Here is a 23,127-nt window from a genome sequence, read left to right as displayed (position 1 = left end):
ATCTCCTCATTATTATGGAAAATATAGGGTTGGTGGTAATTACTATCTGAATATGAATGGGAGCAGAAGTGGGCATAGCCTGCACTGGCCTTTCTTTGACAAGGTATAACTTTCTTCTGAATTTCTGTGTTAATTAATGCTTATTTAAAAACCACTTTAATTGGTAGTAAACACCTCAACTTTTTGTACTCATTAAAATGCAGCCATTGATGTGTGATGGATTTTTTTTTAAAGCTTAATTAACTTTCCTTCTGTATATGTAACCTATAATAATGACAAACATATTGGGAAAAAAATCACCCCAGCTTTTTTTCCCCTCTCCCTCCCAACCCCCATTATAAAGACATTTTTGGCTGTGGCTGTCTCACTTTGTTAGGATCAGATGCCATTAATTTGGCATTTTGGTGATGAGTAGGTGGCAGGAAATTAAGGCTTTTTGAGACATTGGCCATTTCTAAACCAAATATTCATGCCTCTATGGGAAAAATAGTAAATTTTTTAAAGTAAAGAAAAAGTTGAAAGAAACCAATACCTTATGACTCAAGACATGTCTTAAGTATCTCTGTGGAAAACATCAAATTCTTAAGATGTTCTTGGAAATCTTTTTTTGGAGTGGTTATAGTTATGTGGGAACTGCATTAAGACATATAATTACTATTGAGGTAATAGAACTAGCTTAGAGAAAATTTGGAAAATAGGAAACAATTCTTAATAGTCTCACTACCCTAACACAACAAGTTTTTCATTTTTCATAATACCCTTGCATTCTTTGTCTATAGTAGGCACAATATTGTTAATGGTAAAACCACAGTCAGCAGGTATAGAAGGAAATGGACCAAGGTGCAGTTAAAAGGTGAAATTGAAGGAATGAGGAGGAATTGATCTTGTGGTTTAGCAGTCATTGGATAGGAAATTTGGGTTTATCAAGGGGGAGTGCCAAGGGGGTGTGGCTGGTGGAGGGGAATAACAGCTATGGGGCCAAGTCATAGAAGGGAAATTTTCAGTCTGAAAAGTCCCTGACAGCCCCTCCTCTTGGTCAATAGGGAGACCAAGTCTCATCATTTGATCAGATTCTGATTTATTTTTTCCTTCAAATTATATAACTTATGTCCATTCCAGTCTCAGACTTATTGGTAAGAACTGCTGTCAGAGTTTTTGTGTGTGATTTTTGTGTTAGTAGTTGAATTAAATTTTTTTTTTTTTTTTTAGCAAGTGACTGAACTAGGAACATTTTTTTTAAACATCTTTTTTTTTATTTTTTTAAATATATTTTTATTGCTTTTCTACAGAGAGGAAGGGAGAGAGATAGAGAGTTAGAAACATCGATGAGAGAGAAACATCGACCAGCTGCCTCCTGCACATCTCCCACTGGGGATGTGCCTGCAACCCAGGTACATGCCCTTGACCAGAATTGAACCTGGGACCCTTCAGTCCGCAGGCCGACGCTCTATCCACTGAGCCAAACCGGTTTCGGCTGAACTAGGAACATTTAAGACTGAAGAGAACACAGGGAATGACTGTGGAGACAACACATACTAAGAGAATTATCAAAAGGCCTTGGATATTGGATATCACTCATGAGTCCAGATCCTGCCTCACTTGGGATCAGCCAGAACAGTTCCATCTCAATCCAACAAAAAGGGAGGTTTGATATCAGTAAATTCACACAACACGTTCCTCCTCTTGAGTTACCAAGATTTAATCTTTGGTATCCAGAGTAATATTATTAGGGAAAGGAATTTTAAGAATCTTATTTTAACGCAGTTTTAAACAAACAGAAGGGAAACAATGGTTATGAAAAGAAGGAGGAACAAGAGACAAGGGTATGGCGGTCAGTGGCTCCCTGTGTCCTGGGGTCTTGATTTGGAGGTGATGGGCCAAATCTGTCCATGTCAGGCTGTCTACTGCTTGATCCGAGATTCCTGGAAAGCTGTCTGCTTTGTGATTGTCATCTGCTCCAGAATAATCCCGAGGGAGTCCCAGTTTCAGATCTCCTGTCAATATGGGAATTCCTATTAGCGTAAGTTTGGGACTTTTTCAGTGATTAAAAAAATATTTTCCTTTTTATCATTTTTTTGAAATTTCTTCAGCTTAATGTCATTTCCTATTGAGTTTTCTTTCAGCAGTCACTTTTTTAATTTTCAAGAATCTTGTTCTTTGGATATACCTATTTTATAGCATGCCACTATTTTGTTTTTCCTATTTCCAGCATGATTCCCTCTGTTCTGACTATCTGGCACTGTGTATCAAATTCCGCTGTGTAACTAATTTGTAATGAACTCCAAATCGGTTCCAGGATGGGAGGTGAGAGAAAAAGATAAAGAAGTCCTTGCTTTGTGCCTGGCAGCTTTAATCTATTTGGAAGCCCAGTAGCAATTTCTAGTGTTCCTTTCAAGACTCCTTTTTAGGATTTTCCAGACAGAAACTGACCTTTGAGAACATCCCATTCCTAAAGAATCCTGAAAATTTGACACCATCCCAGACTCCTCCAAGCTCTGAGGTGACGTGGACATTCGAGCAGATTTCATGCCTGTTGGGAGGCCTGGACCCCTGGGCCTGTGGTGCAGGGTACCCCTACGACTGGAACGTGGGCCATGGCTCTTCCTGAAACATGGCCCGCACTCCAGCTGTGCTTGCCCTGAGAAAGGCAAGTGTAGGATGTGGCAGAAGCCTGGAGAATCCAGCATCTTCCTTCCAGCCATGCCGAATTATTTTAAGAATCAACTGGATTTCAAATTAGCCAACTTGACGATAGCTTTATATTACCAAAAGGTATTATAATTTAATAATGAGGCTCTGAATAGTGTTATAATGTTATTTTACTTAATTAATATATCAACTGAAAAATGTAAAAATAAAACAGCCCTTCAACAGAGTCATGATGTTGAACATTAGTGACCATGGTGTAGGATTGCATTAGAAGATGGTTGAGCCAAAGCTTTCCTCACCTCAGAATACCCTGGACTAATTAAAATCACTGAAACCATGTTGTATATTTATTTTGTTTAAAATAAAAAATTTCCCCTTATTTAAAGTAATATATTTATCGAAGAGAACTTGAAAAATGTAGACACTTTCAAAAAGAAAAATCATAATCTGCCGCTCAGAGATAATCACTGGTAACATTTTTAACATATTTTCTTCTACTCTCCTCTTTTTTAATCCTCACCTGAGGATATGTTTTTGATTTGTAGAAAGAGAGGAAGGGAGAGAGAGAGAGAGAGAGAGATCCCCTGATTTTTTTGTTTGTTTTCAAGGATTCCTCTTTTGCTGATCACTTAGACTCTTTAATGTTTGCAGTTACAAGTAATGCCACAGTCTCCTTTCCTGGAACCTGTCTTTGGGAAACAGTCTGAAATTCATGCAAAATCTTTCTTGTTGAGTCAAGTTGGGATTTAAGCTTGAGACTCTTGCTATATACTTGCTAAACTAGTATTTGCAGTAAGGTTCCATGCTGCTCTGGTGGTTTGAAAAGTGCAGTATCAAAACCCCCCAGCTCCAATCCGTGGAGTGTTCTGCTTCGCTCATTTGAACTGGGTGGAAGGGACATGCTGCCCACGACTGAGCTTGAGGAAGGCATCAGAGCATAGTGTAGGGGAGTAAGAAGAGTCAGGAGCGACGGCTGGGGGCTCCCGTAGATAGTGTCTGTGTTTCTGGTGTCTTAGTTAAGGACAGATCCCATGGCCAAATGTATTACCACAGATTTCCTGGGAAAGGATTCTTCTGTCCATCTTTGTCCCTACCAGCTCCTCCCTCCTGAGTCCTCTGCCCTCCCCATCTCTGCCTCTTTTCTGCACTGGCTGCTTTGACTGTCCCTTCTGAGAATCTGGTCACCACTCCAGACTAGACTGAGGTCAGGGAACAAGTGTTCCATCACAGCTGACAGAACTCATTCATTACTTTACCAGTCAGGATAAGCCAGGCAATGCTGGGGTAACAAACTGCACAACGTCTTAGTGCCTTTACCCAGTCAAGTTCATTGTTCATTCAGGTAGCTGTCATCCAATGGGGCGTGACTCAGCGATCAGGCGGCTTGGATTTCATGGCACTTTGATCTTAAGGCATGATTTCAGGATGGCCATGGCAGGTGATGAGTGAACAGAAAATTGAGATTCAGCCTGGAAGTGACACACAGTTAAAGCCTTTGGGTCAAATCTAAGAATGTGACCTCACCTAATTGCCTGGGGTTAGGGAAATATGATTGTCTATCTGGAAATATTGGTGAGCATTATGATGTCTACCTAAATTACAAAAACAACAACACACACCCCAAAAGCAAAAAACCCCCTGATCTTCAAATATACTCCAAACACAGTAATAAAGAAAAACATCATTGTTAAATATGTGCAAGCAACATTGTAGTGACTTATGAGCGCATCCAGTATGTAGGCTTTGTGTTTCAAACAGAATTTGTTGTTAACAAATATGTGAAGCTCTGTGCCTCATGGTGAAAACAATTGCATCAAATTAACCTTGATTTCATGATAGAGCTCAAGGTAACCCAGGAGTCTACTCACGTTTTTAGATACAAATTGCATCACTTAAAGCAGAGGGGTGGAACGTCTGGCCCCTGGAATCATTTGGTCTGGCCCTGCCTAGGCATTAGGGGTGAGTGAATTAAATGTTTGACCAAATATAGCAGGCGAATTTTTGACTTGATAATTCTGTATGGCCCACAAATGATACAAATATCCAGATGGCCCTTAGCAGAAAAAAGGTTCCCCACCCTGACTTAAAGGAAGAGTTAAGATTTAGTTCCTTGTGAAGGGATGGTGAGCAGGTTTCAATTTGTGAGCCACAGCTGCCTGATTTGTTAGTAAACTCTTGGGACTCAACTGCTATGTTGAGGCAGCATCTAGGCTCACTGGGGAAGAGGTCAGTGACTCATTCACTCAACAGGTTGTGCAAGTGCTGATGCTTGCAGCTCACGCGGAACTTACCACTTAGCGATGTGTGTCATGGGATGCCGGCGTGTGTGTGTGTGTGTGTGTGTGTGTGTGTGCGTGTGTGTGTGTGTGTGTAGGAAAGTGGAGACATTTTTTTCTTCATACTTCCATCTCTGAGCTAATGGGACTATTCAGTTAGTGCCAGATTAATTCAAGCAGTAGAAGTAACTGCTAATTGGCTGTCTCTCATATGCACTCCTATCAGAAGGATGTAGGTTTTGAAGTGTTTTCCCCTCATCATGATGAGTCCTGCAGAACTAACCATATGCTTCCTCCCTGTGACATGTGTTTTCAAGGAAACTAAAGGTGTTAATGGAAGACCATCTCCTTTTATGTCTCCTTCCCTGGCTCATTCCTCCGGCTGCCACGGGAAGCTTGGCTTATTCTTGTTAGGCCCCAGATTCCATTCCCTTACACCGAATTTTCTATTTTCTTAAACAGCTTAAACTAGCAAATGGGAATGATATTAATTCTCCTCCTCCGTTCCTGTAAGTGTTTGAATCCACCCAGCATGGAGCAGGAGGATGCCACCTTTCCTCTTCAATTGCTTCAGCGGAAGTGGTAGATATAAAGATGAGCTGGATTTCCAGAGGGGCTCATTCTTAGCTGGGGCTCTGGGATGGTGTCTCCGTGGACTCAGTACCGTGAAACTCAAGTGAAATGGTAAACAGCACAGAGACCAACATAGTCAACTCACTGGTTTCTTGTCTCCGTGAGACATATTGAGCTACTGCCAAAATTAATAAGAAAAATAATTTATTTCTAAAGAACAATAGGAAATAGATTGTTATACATTTTCTTTCTTCTTCATTATCTCTGTCTATATAATAAATATGGTAAGTCTAGGACCAGGTTTCCAAAATATTTTCTCTGGGGGCACCCATTGAATATTTAGTACTAATAATTATAATGACATATAATACATAATGATATATATAATACATAATGATATATAATACATAAATATATAATATATACTATATACTATATATAATATATAATATATATGTGTATATACACACACACACTAAAAGACATTTCAGACCTTCAGACCCATTAGGGAAACTTTTTGAATCTCTGTCATTGGTGTAAGGATCCTTTTGTTCTCTGAGTATTCATTATCTGAGTCTCCAGTTGCATAAGGAAGGAAAAGTCATTATAACAAGAAAATTCTCAGTAATAATGTGACCACTTTTAAGATCAGTCTCCACTCAAACCTGCCTCCCTGTTTAACACTAGGGCTTTAACCCTGCCCAGTGGGTCAATATCATTAACATTTTTGGCTTTCAGTCCATCTCCACTAATTTTAGGGTATGGGAAACATTTGACAACACTAACGAAAATAAAATAGAAATCGATGGTACAATGAAATCGGAAAACTTGCAGAAGATCCAAGTTTTCATAAAGTGTTAATAGTGATATGGAGAACTGCTCTAGTCACAGGCAATGCCCTTGACAGCTGGGCACCTGGCAGAGCTGGATTAATTACACATGGAAGAGGAGACCATTTAGATGACAGGTATTTAGAAAGAGAATTGTTTGAACCCTAAGAATGCTGATGTAATACCCGAGTATTTAAACAGTGATCTGTTTTATAATTTTACTTCATGCCAAACATGAAGAGAAAAATGTCAGTGTCCACAAGAACTTGAGAATTCTTTAGTCCGGCCATCTGGCTTTTGGGACGAAGGAGACCCAGAGAGGCTGAAATGTTGCACAAGGTCACGTTGCTGGTGCGGGAGCAGAACTAGACCTTGGATCTGCCCACTTTGCCAGTTCTTCTGGCCACTCCAGCTGCAGGGGTGTTTGACTCCTCTCTTCTCACACCTCACATCCCACCCCCAAGCAATTCCTGCTGGCCTCGCATCCAAAGCATCCCGGACTCTGACCACTTCTTCTCGTCCCACCATCCCATCCTCTAAGTCCCTCAGCTGGATTTCTCACTGGGCTCCCACTCCCACCCTGTCCCTAGGTTGTCTGCTCTCCACATAAGTCATTGTGATCCTTGTAAAGCAGGCCAAATCTTATCCCTCCCCTGCTCAAACCTTCCAGCAGCGTCTCACCTCCCTCAGAATAAAATCCCAAGTCCTCCCTGGGGTTATTCGGTCCAACCAACTCTTGTTCCTGTTGACCTCTGTGCTGTCACCCATTCACATCCTCGGCACTGTGCCCCAGTTGTCTACTGCCCCTCAACTCCGTAAGCACACTCCCTGCTCAAGTCCCCTCTGGCTCTGGCCCCAGACATCTCACTTCTTTCTGGTCCTTTGCCCATGACCTGAGCCCCTGTTTCAAAGAGCACTCCAACTTATCATCCTTTCCTACTTAGTTTTTCTTCGTAAGAAAAACCATCAAGACCTGACAATATGTAGCTATACGTTTATTATCCACCTTCCCATTTCAGAATATACGTTGTTTTCCTTCTATGTTTTCAGTGTATTCATCAGGCACCTTATCTCTTGTTGGCAAATACTGTTAGGACAACACTGTTAGTAGATGTTAAATAAGTAATTATTGAAAAAAAAGAGATAACATGAATGATGAAATGGGTAAGATGTATTAGCTATATAGGTGTGTCATGTAAGAAAATTGTTTTAAAAGTCAAAGGGTTTTGTCAGATTTCTTCCCCTAAGTTCATCTTGCTGTGCATTGATCTCTGTCCCACCCCTTGTGCTGTTTGCCAGTGTGAAGCATCACTGGGGAACCAGAAGACTGTTTAGGTCTCTACTTCTCACTCAGTCTCTTGGCAATCCGATGGGGACAGAGTCACTCATTCAGAGCTTCAAGGCCACAGGCTTCCAAGGGCACCAGGAGTCTTGCTCACCCTGAGCCATTGGGGTTGGGAAGAAATTTTTTATGTGGATGAAAGACATTGTTTTTAATTTTTAAGTTTAGAATTTAGGCAGCTCTCTTTTGGTCAGATTATTTGTGCAGTTTCTGGGCGTTTGGCTCCTGTGTTTACTCCTGTATTTTGGCCAGAGGAAGGCGGGAAATTGCACCTACGTTTTCAGACTTGTAGTGAGAATAGAGGTTGAAATCCTGGTCAACATCAGCTTTCTTGAATGTTTTCTTTTTGCTGGTGGGTGTGGGGCTGGAGGTATATCAGTGAGTTGGGCAGAAGAGGGGAACCTTCCATGTTAAGGTGCATGTACTGTTTGGGATCATTAATGTCGAAAGTTTGGGAAACATTTAAGGACTTTTAAAATTGTTATCAATTAGCACTGAAAAAGGGCGCTTTGGGGGGCAGGTGAGGTGAGGAGATGGGGACTCAGCAGAGAGTAAGAGATGACGGTGGAGGGGAGTTAGGCCAAGCACCAGGAAGAAGTGTGTGGTTTTCCACAGAGAAGCCAGGGTATCACCCGGAGCAGCTGCCTTCCTGGGTACAGCCAGCTGCTCTCTTCTCAGGGGCATAGGTGTCTGCGAGCAAGCAGACAATGATTCAAGGTGACCTTTCTATAACCCTTGCTTCTTGGTTCTTCCCCTAACTTTCAGGGTCAGCAATACCTAACTCATTTTGATGGCAGTTGAGCTGACAAGTTGGCACCTGGAAGGTTTGCAATGTAGGAAGATTCTATGTCTCTCCAGCCCCCTCCCCCACAATAGAATCGACTTGGCGAAGTTTGGCAAGTGGTGGGAAAACTCATTCTCTTGCTCTCGGCTTTGCCCCATAAACACTTGCCTGTAATGTTCTTCGGTGTGGAATTCCCCTTCATTATAGAATGACAGCGAGCCTGGCCCTTTCCTCAAACCTCAGTCTTGATTGAAAGACGAGTGAGCCTACGAACTGCCATCTCGAGCAGCTTCCCCAGCCCCACAATGTGAGGACAGGGTAATGATGTCCAATTTTGCACACTTCAGATCCATTAGTAGCAATTACCTTCCTCGAGGTGTTTTGAGTTAGTTTTAACATAGCATTCTTACAGTTGGTGGATAATGACAGTAATAATGTACACAACATTTTCAAGTCGCTGTTTTTAGCTACAATAACACCATTAGTAGGTCTATTTAACAGATGCATTTCATGCTAAAAGTGAAGGTTCTCGTGATTCCTCTCCCTTCCCCCACGCAAACCTTAACTGCTATTTTATTCAACAGAGATTTTTTACTCCAAAGTTTCAGAGACATATTTTTAAATTCTGGGTCTTCCCATTGAAACGGGATGGTTGTGTAACTGGTCTGACCTAGAATTATTGTGTAGTTATTCTTATTTAGCTCTTCTTTTAATGATATGCACGCTGACCCAGAAATCCAAAGCTCACAAAAAGGGGAAATGCATGTACACTCCGGGATGTCTGTGAGAGGTTACTGGGTTTTACATGATGACTTCAAGACCAATGGGTGACCAGTGAGCAGCCCAGGGAGAAATCCCTCAGTGGGGAGGTGTCAGTCTATTCTAGTGACTCCATCAAATTGTGTGTGTGTGTGTGTGTGTGTGCATGTGCATGTGTGTTTAACTCCCCCAATAATTCAATAATTCAGAAGATCTGTGTTACTCCTCCCCACTCCCCTACCCCCCTCTGGAAGCCATTGCTGACAGCTCTTCCCTCTCAGGCCCTGTGTCTTTGTTTTCCACTCCCTTTTGGATACTTTTCTACACGGCTTCCTTCCATCCTCAGCTCTTATTGTGTTGTTATTCAGTCTGCATTTTCCAGCCAGTCATTCGCGTATCTCACCATCCTGTATTAGTGTCCTAGGGCCGCCATCACAAAGTGGCTTAAAACAACAGACATTTATTCTGGAGGCTAGCAGTCTGCAATCAAGGTGTCGGCAGGGCCACGCTCCCTCCGAAGCCTCTAGGGATGCTCTGTCCTTGCCTCTCCCAGCTTCCGGTGGTCCCAGGCTTCCTTGGTTTATAGCAACGTAACTCCAACCTCCGTCTCTGTCTTCACGTGTCTTCTCCTTGTGTGTCTCTGTCTCTTCACATAGAATTCTTTTTATCAGTACACAAGTCTTTTTATTGACATTTTTTGTTAATTCTCACCTGAAGATATTTTTCCATTGATTTTTTTAGAGACAGTGGAAGAGGGAGGGGGAGAGACAGAGAGAGAAACATCTATATGAGAGAGACACATTGATTGGTTGCCTCCTGCACGCGCCACAACCAGCACTGGGGAACGAGCCTACAACCAAGGTATGTGCCCTTGACCAGAATAGAACTTGGGACCCTTCAGTCCACGGGCTGACGCTCTATCCACTGAGCAAAACCGGCCAGGACCAGGACACTAGTCTTATTGGATTAGCGGCCCACCCTAAAGATTGCATCTTGACTTGATTACATCTGTGAAGACCCTATTTCCAAATAAGGTCATATTCACAGATAACAAAGGTTAAGACTTCAACATAGGGGAGTCATACAATTTAGCTCATGCTATTCCTCAAATAAGTTGCAACTTTCTTAAAGCCTGGAGTGTTTGGTGTAGCCCCTTAAAGAATGTTTCCTAAAACCTTGCCTATGGAACAGGAATCCTTACGTTCCTGTTAAAAAGAATTGTCACACACATTAGAGAAACACGGCCTGTGTCCCTGATCCAGAGACCTGAGAAGCCTGTTAGCATATTAAGGCATTGAGAAATCTTGCTATAAAGACAGTTGCTTAAATCAAACTTATTTTCACTAACTTTTTTTTTTTTACCACAGAGGCTTTTTTCCCCTCTAAGTTTTCTCCATTAATAGCAATAGAATGTAATTTGGGGGAATATACACCCATTGACTATTTTTTCTGCCATATGAATTGTCCCTAATGACATCACCAGAATAATATGGCATTCAGTGGAGTGTTTTTTTTCTGTATGGCATGAAATGGGCACTGAGGAAGAGGAGCAATTGTAAAGACTCAATGCTGAGTGACACTCAAATCCAGCCAAGAGTTGGGCAGAATGTCTACGAGTTGCCTCCACGCTCAATCTGCTCACCTGCCCCCTGTGTGGCTTGAGGACAGCCTCCTTCTTGCTGTGCCCTCACATGGTGGGGAGGGAGATAGTCACAGTCTCTTCCTATCAGCACACTAATTCTCTCAGGTCAGGGCCCCACCCTCACGGCCTCATTTTACCTTCCCTGCCTGTAAGACGGCTTTATCTCTGAATACAACCACAGTGGAGGTTGGGGCTTCAAAATATGAATTTTGGGGGAACACAAACATTCTGTCCATACAGGAGGAAGCGACAGTTTAAGAGTTTAGTTCTGTTTACCAGGATGGAGAGTAATTTCACTGGAATAAAATCTGTCACCCCTCTCTTAGGAGAAACCCGCTGTCACTGTCATTTGTCATTACTGAGGCATCACCTCTCGAAGTTGCCCCAGTTATGGTAACACCTGCCAGGGGATTGAGAGCTGGGGACCAGGGCTGCATCCCAGCAGCCTCCGAGGGGATGACTTGATCAGATTTCACTTGAACTTGAGAAGCTCAAGGAAGAGACAATCACCTGCGTCTCTTCAGCAGGGCCGTCCCTGAGATTGTGCAGGCCATGTTCTGTGCAGGATCCCACTGAGGGGGCCTGGGAGGGCCGAAATCCAGCTGGGCTCCTCTCACTGAGCCCTGTGGCCTCACGGGCCGCGTTGGCCTGGAGAAGGGCACCCCTTTCTAGGTCACACAGAAGCACCTGTGGGCTGCCTGCAGGCTCCTTACTGTGCAGGTGGGATTGTGCATTGAACAATGTCTAATCTGTCCTCAGAAGTAATGTCTCTCTAGTGTGAATGTCAGAGAGAGTTGCTCTTTCCTGGGGCTGTGGTTAGTTTTATCTTATGGGGGCTTACCACTGTGCTTTCCTCTTCCCATGGCCCCCGAGAAAGCTTAGAATCAGGATGGAGCCTCCCCTCTAGCAAGGAGATGGGATTTCATGGTAGGCACTCTGGTGTCACTGGTCTTTACATGGGACTCCTGGCCTCACTGAGTGCTATGGGTCGGGTGGGAGGCCTTGTAAATTTAGTAATTTGAGAACATGTTTCATGCACTGGTTAGACTGCATCCTACACTGAGTCTGGTCTGCTTGCTTTAGGCGATTATTATAAGTTTACATTCATTCCATAAATATTTGTTAAGTATCCTACTCTGTGCTGGTCTCGTAGTAGGGCTGAAGAAGACAGGCTAGAGCTCTGCACTCAGGAACTTGTATGCTAATTAGGGAGCAAGATGATTCCAGCAGGGTCAGTCCCACCAGGAAGCGAGCAAGGCGGTTGCTCATGGAGAGCAGTGTATGGGGGCAGGGGAAGGAGGGTTCTTAGGAGGAGTAAGCAGGGAAGGCTTGAGCATTAATGTAGATAATGCAAGTAAGTGAAGTCCTGAACTTGTGCCTGGCACACGGTGAGCTCTCCATCCATGATAACTGCTGCTGTTATTATTATTAACCGTCCCCCCTCGCTCATCATATGCTGCTCATGTGTGAAGGCAGAAGGAATACGTTGCCAAGTTTGAAGAAAAGGTGGAGCCTTTGCGGTTGTGCCGGCTCTGGATGGGAGGAGAACTCCAGTTCATCACTGAACGTCTCCTTCCCTCTTCCATGTCGGAAGGCAGGCCTTCCGGCTGGGTGGTACCGAGCAACTTTGCTGTACTTCTCATCTTGGGCTTGTCCTGTGAGCCCTCTCTCCGAACCATCATCCCCAACCATTTGTCTGCTGCAGTTGCCTAGTAAGCAGGGAAGGCTTGAGCATTTAATGTAGATAACGCAGGTAAGTTAAGTCCTGAATTTGTGCCTGATCGTTATGGTGGTGCAAGTTTCAATTCGTGCCCATTTAGAACAGAATGAAATGAAATCCTGAATTAATTCAAGGGCAGTGAATAGCAAAAGGCCCTCCTTGCAGAGATAATATTCAGTGGGTGGGATGCCGCTAAATGGATTGAAATACATCCCCTCTAACTTTGTGTTTTTGAGCACTCTTTGATCTCACGATAGTCGGCCTATGTGGTGGAAGAGGAGGGAAGGATTGGGAGTTTGGGTGAGCGCAACAGTGACGTCACTGTATTCCCAGGAGGGATTCTGGGCAAATGCTAGTACTGGGCTAACCTCGTGGAAGAACAGGAAAGGCGGGAGGCCTCCATCTTGCCCACAACTCCACGCCTTCCCTTGGCTACCTAAGGGAATCCACTTACAACTCTATTACCCGGTAAATGAGCAGAGCGATTCAGTCAGGTGTATTTATCATGAGGAGGACTGAAGATAATTAATACACGGCATTGAATGCAAATTGCACCCACAGCACTTATCTCATTTTCAATTAGCACAAATGTTACTGCGCTGCAGGCTTGTTATGGTTTTACCATGGGCTGGGTAATTAATTTCTGTGAGCCACGTAGCAGGCACCTGGTAATGCCATTTATTAATAAATGTCACCCCAGGTATCGGTTTGTTAGAAGAGGTAATAAATGGAATGCGCAGTTGTCTGCCCTGTGCAAATCTATTTTTACACCTCGCTGCATCTTTTCACTTGTTTGTTTATTGACTAGAGTGACTACTGAGATTACAATTGCAAACAAAGGAAAGCCTACTCCTACTGTGGCTCAAAGGGGGATTCCTTTTCCTTCCCCCTCAGGCTGGGTCAGGCCTGGAGTGGAGTTGTCACAGGCGAGTTTCTGTGCTTCCCAAAGCGTCTCCCATTGCTCCACGTGAGAGTCAGAAAGGGGGGCCTTCTGGAGCGCCTCCCCCATCTGACCAGGGACACAGCCCTGGCCATGCTTCCCGAGCCTGAATCTTTGGGGAGCGAAGATCTTACAGACCCATCTCATCCTGCCTCCTACCCTTGCTCGCCATCGCATCTGGACTCCTAGGTACCTACCTCTGCCTCGGGGGCCTCTAACATGAGAAGGCGGGAGGATTTGGCAGCCTTGGACAGGGTGAGCAGAAAGTTCCTTATTTCTGTGAGCTTGTCATCTTTCTCCGTATTAGGAGGTGACTTAGATTTTTTTTTGTAAGAAAACCCAATTAGCAGATTCCGACTACAAGTCTACTACGTATGGGTCAGGTGCTTTCCAGAGCTGGATGGAGGGTTATAGGCTCCGACTCCATGTTACCAACACTCTTGTGATGACATCAGTTTTGCCCAGTAAACAATTTTCTCTTTTTGCCCTGAGCCAGCTGGGACCTTAATCAAGACTCAGCAATTCCCACCCTACATGTGGAATGCGGTTGCTCCTTGAGTTTCCTTGAAGACCCTGTGTGACCAGCTACTGTGGTCTGACTGACCGAGTGGCTACATGTAAAGCATTTACTACAATTCCTGGCACCTAGTAAGTACCCAGGAACTTGGCTATGATTAGTGTGCTTGCTGTTTTCAGCACTAGTTGTATTGTCTCAGGGGCTCCTGAAGGGAAAAGCTGGCTGAGAGTTATCCATTTAGGAGATATGTATTGAGCACCTACTATGTGTCAGGCATTGTTTTGATGCTACAGATAAAGCAGATCCAAATCCTGGTCCTTATGAAGTACACATTTTATTGGAGACAGGAAATCAGCACCTAAGTAAAACATATGGTATGTCAGAGAGTTTGAGCACCCCAGAGAAGCCTCCGGTGGGTGGGTAGGCTGGGAGTGGAGGGGGCTTTCAGTTTTAAATAGGCCCTCAAGGAAGGCCTCGCTGAGAGGGTGTCATTATTTTTTTGGGGGGGTGGGTGTTAATCTTCACCCGAGGATATTTTTCCATTGATTTTTTTTTTAAGAGAGAATGGAAGGGAGGGGAAGAGAGACAGAGAGAGAAACATCAATGTGAGAGAGACACATCGATTGGTTGCCTCCTGCAAGTGCCCTGACCAGGGCTGAGGATTGAATCTGCAACTGAGGTATATGCCCTTGACTAGAATCAAACCTTCAACCCTTTAGTCTGAGAGCCAACTAACCACTGAGAAAAGCAGCTAGAGTGAGAGGATGCCATTTGAGCAAAGAAAGGGGCTGGAACCTGCCCTTCCACATCTGGGGGACGGAGCCGTCTAGACAGAGGGTGGAGCAAATGGCAGGGCTCTGAGATAGGAGAAAGCCCAGAGCCCCAAGGAGACCAGTGTGGCCGGAGTGGAATGAGTGGCAGGAGAGGAAGCCTCAGAAATTATGATGGCGAGGCCAGGCAGGACCACCTGGTGATGATGGCAGGGGCAGGCAGGACCTTGTAGAGATTTTAAGAACTTTCTATTTATTCTGAGACAGAGTGCCACAGGAAGATGGTGAGAGGAGGAGGGACATGGTCTGACTTAGGTTTTAAAAAGGTCGCTCTGGCCTTTGTGTTTAGAAATAGGCTGTTCTCACAACCAGGGCAGAAGCAGGTGGTGCAGGGTGCAGGGTGCATTCATTTCTTATGGCTACTGTAACAAATTACCACAAATTTAGTGATATAAGACAACACATATTTATTATTTTACAATGATGGAAGTCAGAGTCCTAAAATCAAGGTGTCAGCAGGGCTGCCCCCCTTCCGGGAGCTCGAGAGGAAAATCCCTTTCTTTGACTTGTCCAGCTTCTAAAAGATGCCTGCCTTCCTCGGCGCATGGCTTCTCCCTCCATCTTCCCAGCCAGCAGTGTGGCATCTTCCCATCTCACTCTTACCCTCCCATCTCTCCCATTGTCGCCTGTCCATCTCCAACTCTGACCCTCCTCTTTCTGTATAAGGACCCTTATATTGGGCCCATTTGCATAATCCGGGATCATCTGCCCATCTCAAGAGCCTTAATTTAGTCACGTTTGCAAAGTCCCTTTTGCCATGTAAGATGACACATTCCCAAATTGTGGGGATTAGGATGTGTTCATCTTCGGAAGGCCATTAATCTGGCCACCATAGAAGGTAATGCATCAATGTGGGTGAATGGTGAAGGTGGCTTGGGCAAGGGGGTGAGAAGCAGTTCGATCGGGTGATGTATCATGCTGCCTCATATTTTGGGCCAATTTCAGTATGGAAACCTCTGGCCTGTGGAATGGGCATCCCCTTTTTCATTGTCATTTTTTTAACATTTAAAAAATTTTATTTTAAAAATATTTTTATTGATTTTAGAGAGGAAAGGAGAGGGAGAGAGAGATAGACACATCAATGATGAGAGACAATTATTGATTAGCTGCTTTCTGCATGCCCCACACTGGGGATCAAGGGTGCAACCTGGGCATGTGCCCTGGCTGGGGATGGAACTGTGAACTCCTGGTTCATTGGTCATTGCTCAGCCACTGAGCCACGCTGGCTGGGCATCATTGTCATTTCAACTGACTTGAGGTCCACTTCTTAACCTAATAGTTTTGCCCATAAACTAAGAAACCATCGACAGTTGTAGCGGCAAGGGATTTTGGAAGCTCTCAGGCCCCCATTATCAATTTGTAAATTCCTGCTTTGACGTGGGCCCATTGAAAACATCTTGGGTTGTTTTCACCAACTTTATCTGTTTATTCTTTTGTCCATTCATTCAGCATTCCCTGGGCATCTGTTAAGTGTACTGCTCTGTGCTATGTACAAGTAGAAACAGAAGATGTAAGAATCACCATTCTTATCCTTGGGAGTTAAGGATCTATTTGCAATTTCTTTAGAAAGAATCGAAGAACAATTAGAGAACTAACTATAAGTGAGTGGAAAATGAAATGCAAGATGTAAGCATCAGTAAAATGAAGAGGCTTCTTAGAAGAAGCATCAGGTCATGGATTTTTGTTTCTTAATTGAGGGCCAGTCAGAGAATTGCCAGCTTTTAATTTTGCTAAGAGTAGACATTAGGAACGTGCTTACCATCTCTTATTACCATCATTTCATAATAGGTAGAACATTTAAACATCGAGGTATACAAATGACATGGTCTGAGAATAAAGGGGAGTTCTTTGAATTAAACATATTTAGCTTTATAAAAACTCAATGCTCTGGCTTTATTGTTCTCATTTCACCGACGACGGTCATTAAAACTCCGTTGTGTATTGGCACAGGTCTCCACACCTCAGCCTAGAGACAAAAGGCTGTTTGGGTTGTTCATAGGTTGGGATTCTGACTTTGTTGAACATATATTTCTTTGGGCTCCGACATCAGAAAGCTGGTGACCAGAGGACTACAAATCTGGTGTCTTACTTGTAGATACTCTCAAATCTGTCACTGCTCATTGGCTCCTTCACTAGAGGGCAGTTTGCAGGCAGAGAAGGGAAGAGAAATGCAGACCAGCTAGTGTTGCGGCATCTGTGGGCATCCTGTGGTGAGCCAGTGGTTGGCTCGAGTGATAATCTAATTCCACATGGAGATTTTGGGATTTTCTGTGGGTTTCAGTCATTGTGCTTGTGTTAGTTTCCTGTGGCTGCTATCACAAATGACCACAAAGTAGGTGGCTGATAACAACAGAAACTTACTGTCTCATGGTTCTGGAGGCTGAAGTCTGGAATCAAGGTGTAAGCAGGGCCATTCTTCCTCGGAAGGCTCAAGGGAAGACTTCCTTACCCCTTGGAGCTCTTCCTGGGCTTGTAACGGCATCACGCCAACCTCTGCCTCTGTCACCACGTGGTGTGTTCCCCGTGTGTCTGAGTTTGTTTGTCTCCTCTTTTAGAAGAACAACCAATCATTGATTTAGGGCCCGCTTGAATTCATCTTTACTAATTACATCTGCAAAGGCTGTATTTCCAAGTGAGGTCACATTCTGAGGTTCTGGTGAACGTGAATTTGGGGGGAACCCTGTTTTGGGCTGAGTTATGTTCCCTGAAAATTCATGTTTGGAGATAGGGCTTTTAAAGAGGTATTTAGGTTAAAATGAAGCCATTTGGCAGGCCCCAATTCAGTCTGACTGGTGTCCTTATGAGAAGGGGAGATCAGGACACATAGAGACACCAGGGATACGTAGGCACAGGGGAAAGAACTGCGAGGATGCAGCAAGAAGGCAGCGTCTACCTGGCTGGTACTGCTCAGTGGTTGAATATCGACCTATGAGCGTGACCAGGAGGTCACAGTTCTATTCCTGGTCAGGGGCACATGCCTGGGTTGCAGGCTAGATCCCCAATGGGGGGTGTGCAGGAGGCTGCCGATCAATGATTCTCTCTCATCATTGATGTTTCCATCTCTCTCCCTCTCCCTTCCTCTCTGAAATCAATAAAAATATATTTTTTAAAAAAGAAGGCAGCCATCTGCAAGCCAAGTAGAGATACCTCAACTGATCACCTTGATCTAGGACTTCTAGCATCCAGATTGTGAGAAAATAGATTAGTGTCATTTAGACCAGTGGTCGCCAACCGGTGGTCCGTGAGGTTCGAAAGGTTGGCGACCACTGATTTAGACGACCCAGACTGTGGTATTTTGTTATAGCAGCCTGAGCAGACTAATCCAGACACTATTCAACCCAGTACAATGCCCAGTAGCCTTTATTTTTAGCTTAGATAACCCAGTGTGTAATGGAAGGATTCCAAAATGGATTTCCATATGTCTGTGTTACACCTGTCCTTTTGGTTGCCATTTGCATCGATTCTCACATATGAAATAGGCATGCTGTACTTGGAGGGTGGGTTTGGAGCAAGGAAGTGAGTGAGCACTTTTACATGAGATGCTGTGAGATGGTGGCACCCAGTAGACAAATGGAGGCCACTTGGGGGGGAAATCCTGCCTAGGTAAACTATGGATTTGCCACATTGGGGGTTCTCTTTAGTCCCAGGTTCAGCTGACATATGTACCCAATGGGGGAAGGGGGCGGGTACGTGAGGGGAGGGCTAGGCTGGGGGTGCTGACAGCACCGGTTTCCCTGCTCCCAGCCTCATTATGGCTCTCCAGGGACCTCAGTCTCAGCCAGGCCAGCCCTGCCCCATCTCTGCACCCAGTAAACATTGCTGTTTGCTTCCTCATGAATATGGATTTCCATCATCCCTCCCTGTAGATGTTGGGGGCAGAGCTGTCGAGTACATTTCCAGCCAATCACTGCCCATTAGCAGGGAAGAGCGGTGGGCATTATGCCTCTTCAGTGAGGAGCCATTTGCATTTGGTTGGGCCTGGCTTTCTTTCTGAGCATCTCCGGACCCTCAGTGCACTCAATTACTCCTGTATCCGGCTCTTCCTCTGCGATGCTTGCTCGCTTTCTAAGTCTCTTGATTGGATCCGCCAAATAGCTTGGTGCTAACTACAGCTGTTCAGCATAGCCCTGGGTGGCGGGTGAGAAGGCCATCAGGGCTTGGGGTGGCGGTACCAGCAGGAAACAAATACTGTTCCTTTTCTGCCCATCCCTCCCCTCCACCATCTCCCCACCCCCCACTGAAAGAACCCCCAGTTCGGAGGGAGCAGCCCCAGCAGACAGTGGGTTCATGCTCATATACTTCGCATCTTTGTAGAGGAGGCTGGAGGCTCTTCATTCCAGGGTTCTGTGCCCAGTGACCGTGTTGGTTTCTTGCCTGCTTTGCGGGGGTGGGGGGGATCTGTGGGGTCTGGCACTGATAGAAACTGAGTTTCCCTTACCGCGTCCACTGCTGAGAAAGGGGAGAGGTGGGTCTAAGGATAGCTCACTGGGAAAGTGCTCTCCCCCCCAACCCGTCCAGGACATGCCCTGGAGTCACTGGGCCATGAGGGAAAAGGAAGCTGACCTGGGAGCAGGCATTTTCACATCCCAGTCACAAATCCTCATAATCCTGGGAAGAAAACGTGGGGAGAACTGAGGGTCTCTCTCTGGCAGGATCACATTCGTGGGGAGCCCCTCTGCTGCCCACCGTCCTCTGGAAAGCCCTTGCCCAGGGTCACAAACATTTGTTTGCTCTTGTTAAGGTTGATGCCATTCCTCCTCCCTCCTCTGGGCATCGCCTGTGCGCCCCCTCCCCTCTGCTGGGTTGCCAGCATGCTGTTTTGTTTTGTTTTGTTTTCCTCTTTCCTTTTGCCTCTTCAAGAAAATGAAAGTGAGCACCTGAGAAAGAGAGAGAGAGGGAGGCAGAGAGGGGGGAAGAGGCTGCGAGCACCAAACGATCCGAGAACCATAAAGGAAGGTTACCTGTGTGTTTGTCAACAAGACGAAATAAATAAGAGAAGAAAAAAAAAAGGGGACAGCAGTCAAAGGCAATCAAATATGTATTTAATTAAAGCAAACATAAAAATAAAAGTTGCATGTTGAATCAATAAACAGCACTTTTTTCTACATGCATTTTGAACAAGACAGATCAGAATCTTGCATGATGAAGACATAATGTGTCATAATAATTAGGAACACAGACAAAAGAACAGCTAATCATCATGCAAATGTATGCAGTTGTGGTGATTCAGATGAGGCAGATTTCTACCTCTTTTTTGCTTGATTCATCTTCATTGCTAATCATCTGAAGGCTGCCAAATGTTCACTGACACTAATGTATTATAGGTCAAGAGAGGCAGGTCTTCACCTATTACCCCCCCGAACAATACGCTTCCCTTCCCTGTTTCCTCTTCAGGATTCTCAGCAATCACTGCCAGATGCAATCAGACTCCTTGAATAGGAGCAACTGAGGCTTGTTTGTGGCTCGGATTCATTAGAATCAGGAGGCTGAAGAAAGGAATAAATTACTTAATTGCACAAAAAAGTTGCAGCCAAAGTGATGGTGAGAGAAAGTGATTGTGTGGCTACGCATTAGGCCACTCTTGGAATGGGGCGTCTTAGAATAGCTGGTAGTTTGGCCTCACAGATTCAGACAGATTTGGGTGTCCTCCAAAACAGATGGCTCCTCGTACCGTCTATTCTTCTCTTTGTCAGGTTGCACCATTTATTTGATCTTGGTCCCTCTCTGATGCTGGTTGTATTAGTTGTCACGCAAATATGCATTCAGATCATACCCATTTAGTCTGGCCTCTCCCAACTTTTATTCTTCTTCATCCTTTTTCTTTTTTCTTTTTTAATTTTGAGGAGATGATCAAGTTGAATGAAAGCCTTGTTGTCACCTCTTGAATGCTCCTTCGCATGAGATGCTGGAAATGGGAAGATCCCACAAGGCTGAATGCAGGGACGTGAAACCCAGCCTGAACCGAGGAGGGAGGAGCTGCCCACTGGGGCAAAGAAAGAAAGAAGTCGCTCAGTTTTTCAGCCACCAGGATACCTTTCTTGCCTCAGACTAACTCTTAATCTGTGTCTTTTAAAAAAAAATAAAAAGCTCACTATTCATCAGCGCTGTTCACATAGAACTGAGGAAGAAGAAACAAAACCACACGGAACAGTCTCACAAACGCGTCCCCCCTTTTCTCTGACGCTCCGGCCTGTGTGACCAGCCCTGGGACCTCTGTCTCAGGCCTTCCACTCAGGTTGTTGGTCATGTGCCCGGCTTGTGGGTGGTCTGAAGGTCTCGAAGAAGGAACTTCCTTTTCTCTATGAAGTCCCTGCATTGTGAGTAGTTGAGTGTCTGTGTGTGTCTGTGTGAGTCTGTGTGTGTGTGTGTGTGTGTGAGTGTTAGGGGAAGAGGCCCTGGCAGGAAGAAATTGGGAAAGAAATCATTATGATTGTTCTATTTGGGCAAAAAAATGAAAGAATTCAGAAAGGGAGGGGTCTTTTGTGGTATTGAGGAAAAAGTAATTGGCAAAGGTAATGGGCTAACCTCAGGTTTGTTCTGACGCTTCTCCCTCAGCCTCCTTTGCTCTGTTCCCTCTGCCTGCCAATCCCTCCCCCAGATCTCTCCAAGCCTGGTGGTCTCATCATGCAGCCTCACATCAATTCCATGTCCTCAAAGGGGCCAGCTCTGCCCTCCACAGGTCAATTAGTGGTCGCTCTTCCACCTCCAACTCTGTCTTGTTACCAGGCCTTTATTTCCTTCATAGTTTTTACTATTATCTGAAATTTCTTTGCATAAATATTATTTACTTTTACTTACCTGTATATTATCCATTAATTCTATAAGAAGGTGGGTTTTGTGAGGGTAGAACTATCATCTCTCTCTGTTTTAGTCCCATATCCCCAGTGTCTACAGCTGGGTCTGGCCTTCCGAAGGCATGTGATCCAGACTGGCTTGTGTGGCTCAGTGGTTGAGCATCAACCTATGAACCAGAAGGTCATGGTTTCATTCCCAGTCAGAGCACATGCCCGGGTTGCAGGCTTGATCCCAAGTAGGGAGCATGAAGGAGGCAGCCAATCAGGGATTCTCTCTTGTCATTGATGTTTCTATCTCCCTCTCCCTTCCTCTCTGTCTGAAATAAGTAAAAAAATATTTTTTAAAAAAAGAAGGTATGCGATCCATATGCTGCTCAGAGGTCAGAACACATTAACTGTCAACTCCAAGAGGTTACTCAAGTTATCTTCCTGAGCTGTGATATAGTAGCAAACTTTTCTGGTTCTTGTTTTTTAAAATTTTTGTTAATCCTCACCTGAGGATTCCATTGATTTTTAGAGAGAGTGGGAGGGAGGGTAGGGGAAAGAGAGAGAGAGAGAGAAATATCAGTGTGAGAGAGACACATTGATTGGTTGCCTCCCTAGTCTGCAATCGAGGTATGTGCCCATGACCAGAATTGAACCTGGGACCCTTCAGTCTGCAGGTAGGTGCTCTAACCACTGAGCAAAACTGATCAGGGTACCCAACCCCCCCCCTTTAAGTCTAAGGCTCATTTGATGGATAAGCTAGACAGTGAATTCTTGGGAAGGAAAGCCATTTCTTTTCCCAAATTCATCGTCTGTGCTGTGTCCATTTTGTACGAGCCGGTGGTCAGCCATCTCTATGCTTCTGTGCTGACCTCTGGGTGGGAGTGGGACTGGCTGGGAAGTCTGGGAGATGTGAGGAGAGTGAGGAGGAGGGAGAGTTGAGAAGAGAAGGGAGATAGGAAAGAAATACATTCTAGACGAGGACGGTTAGAAGGCTCCTGGAGGCTTGCCTCACAAACCTTAAGAGACCACGGGAGTTAGGGACACTGCCCATGGACCCCACAATGGCCAAAGTACTGAGTGAAGTGCTGGGTTGATTTCTATTAAATACTAGTCAGTGGACACGGGCTAATTGCCTTTTTCTGAATAAACCAAGACAGTCACGTGGAAAGGCACTTCCTCCCCTGCTTGGATCACGCCCTTTAAAAATCTGCATGACACTGACCAGGGTCCAGGTGCTACGTCCATCCCTCAGCCCTGACCCCTGGCGGGGCAGGGGTAGCTGTCGCTTTTCCGGGGAAGTGGAGAAGTCCTTTTCTGCTCCTTTAGAGTACCGCCTGGGCCATTCAAAGCAAAATAAGGTCCTTGTGTGTGTGTGTGTGTTCGGGAACCTGCCATGACTGATATAAATGGAAATTGGATTCATCTTGGGGCTTGTTTGTCTTTCTCCCTCATTCCAGTTGGAAGGATTCCTTTCTCCCAGGAA

Source organism: Myotis lucifugus, unplaced genomic scaffold, assembly GCF_000147115.1.
Source record: "Myotis lucifugus unplaced genomic scaffold, Myoluc2.0 scaffold_65, whole genome shotgun sequence".
NCBI lineage: Eukaryota > Metazoa > Chordata > Mammalia > Chiroptera > Vespertilionidae > Myotis > Myotis lucifugus.
The sequence above is the reverse complement of the archived record's forward strand: the minus strand, read 5'-3'. Positions refer to the sequence as shown.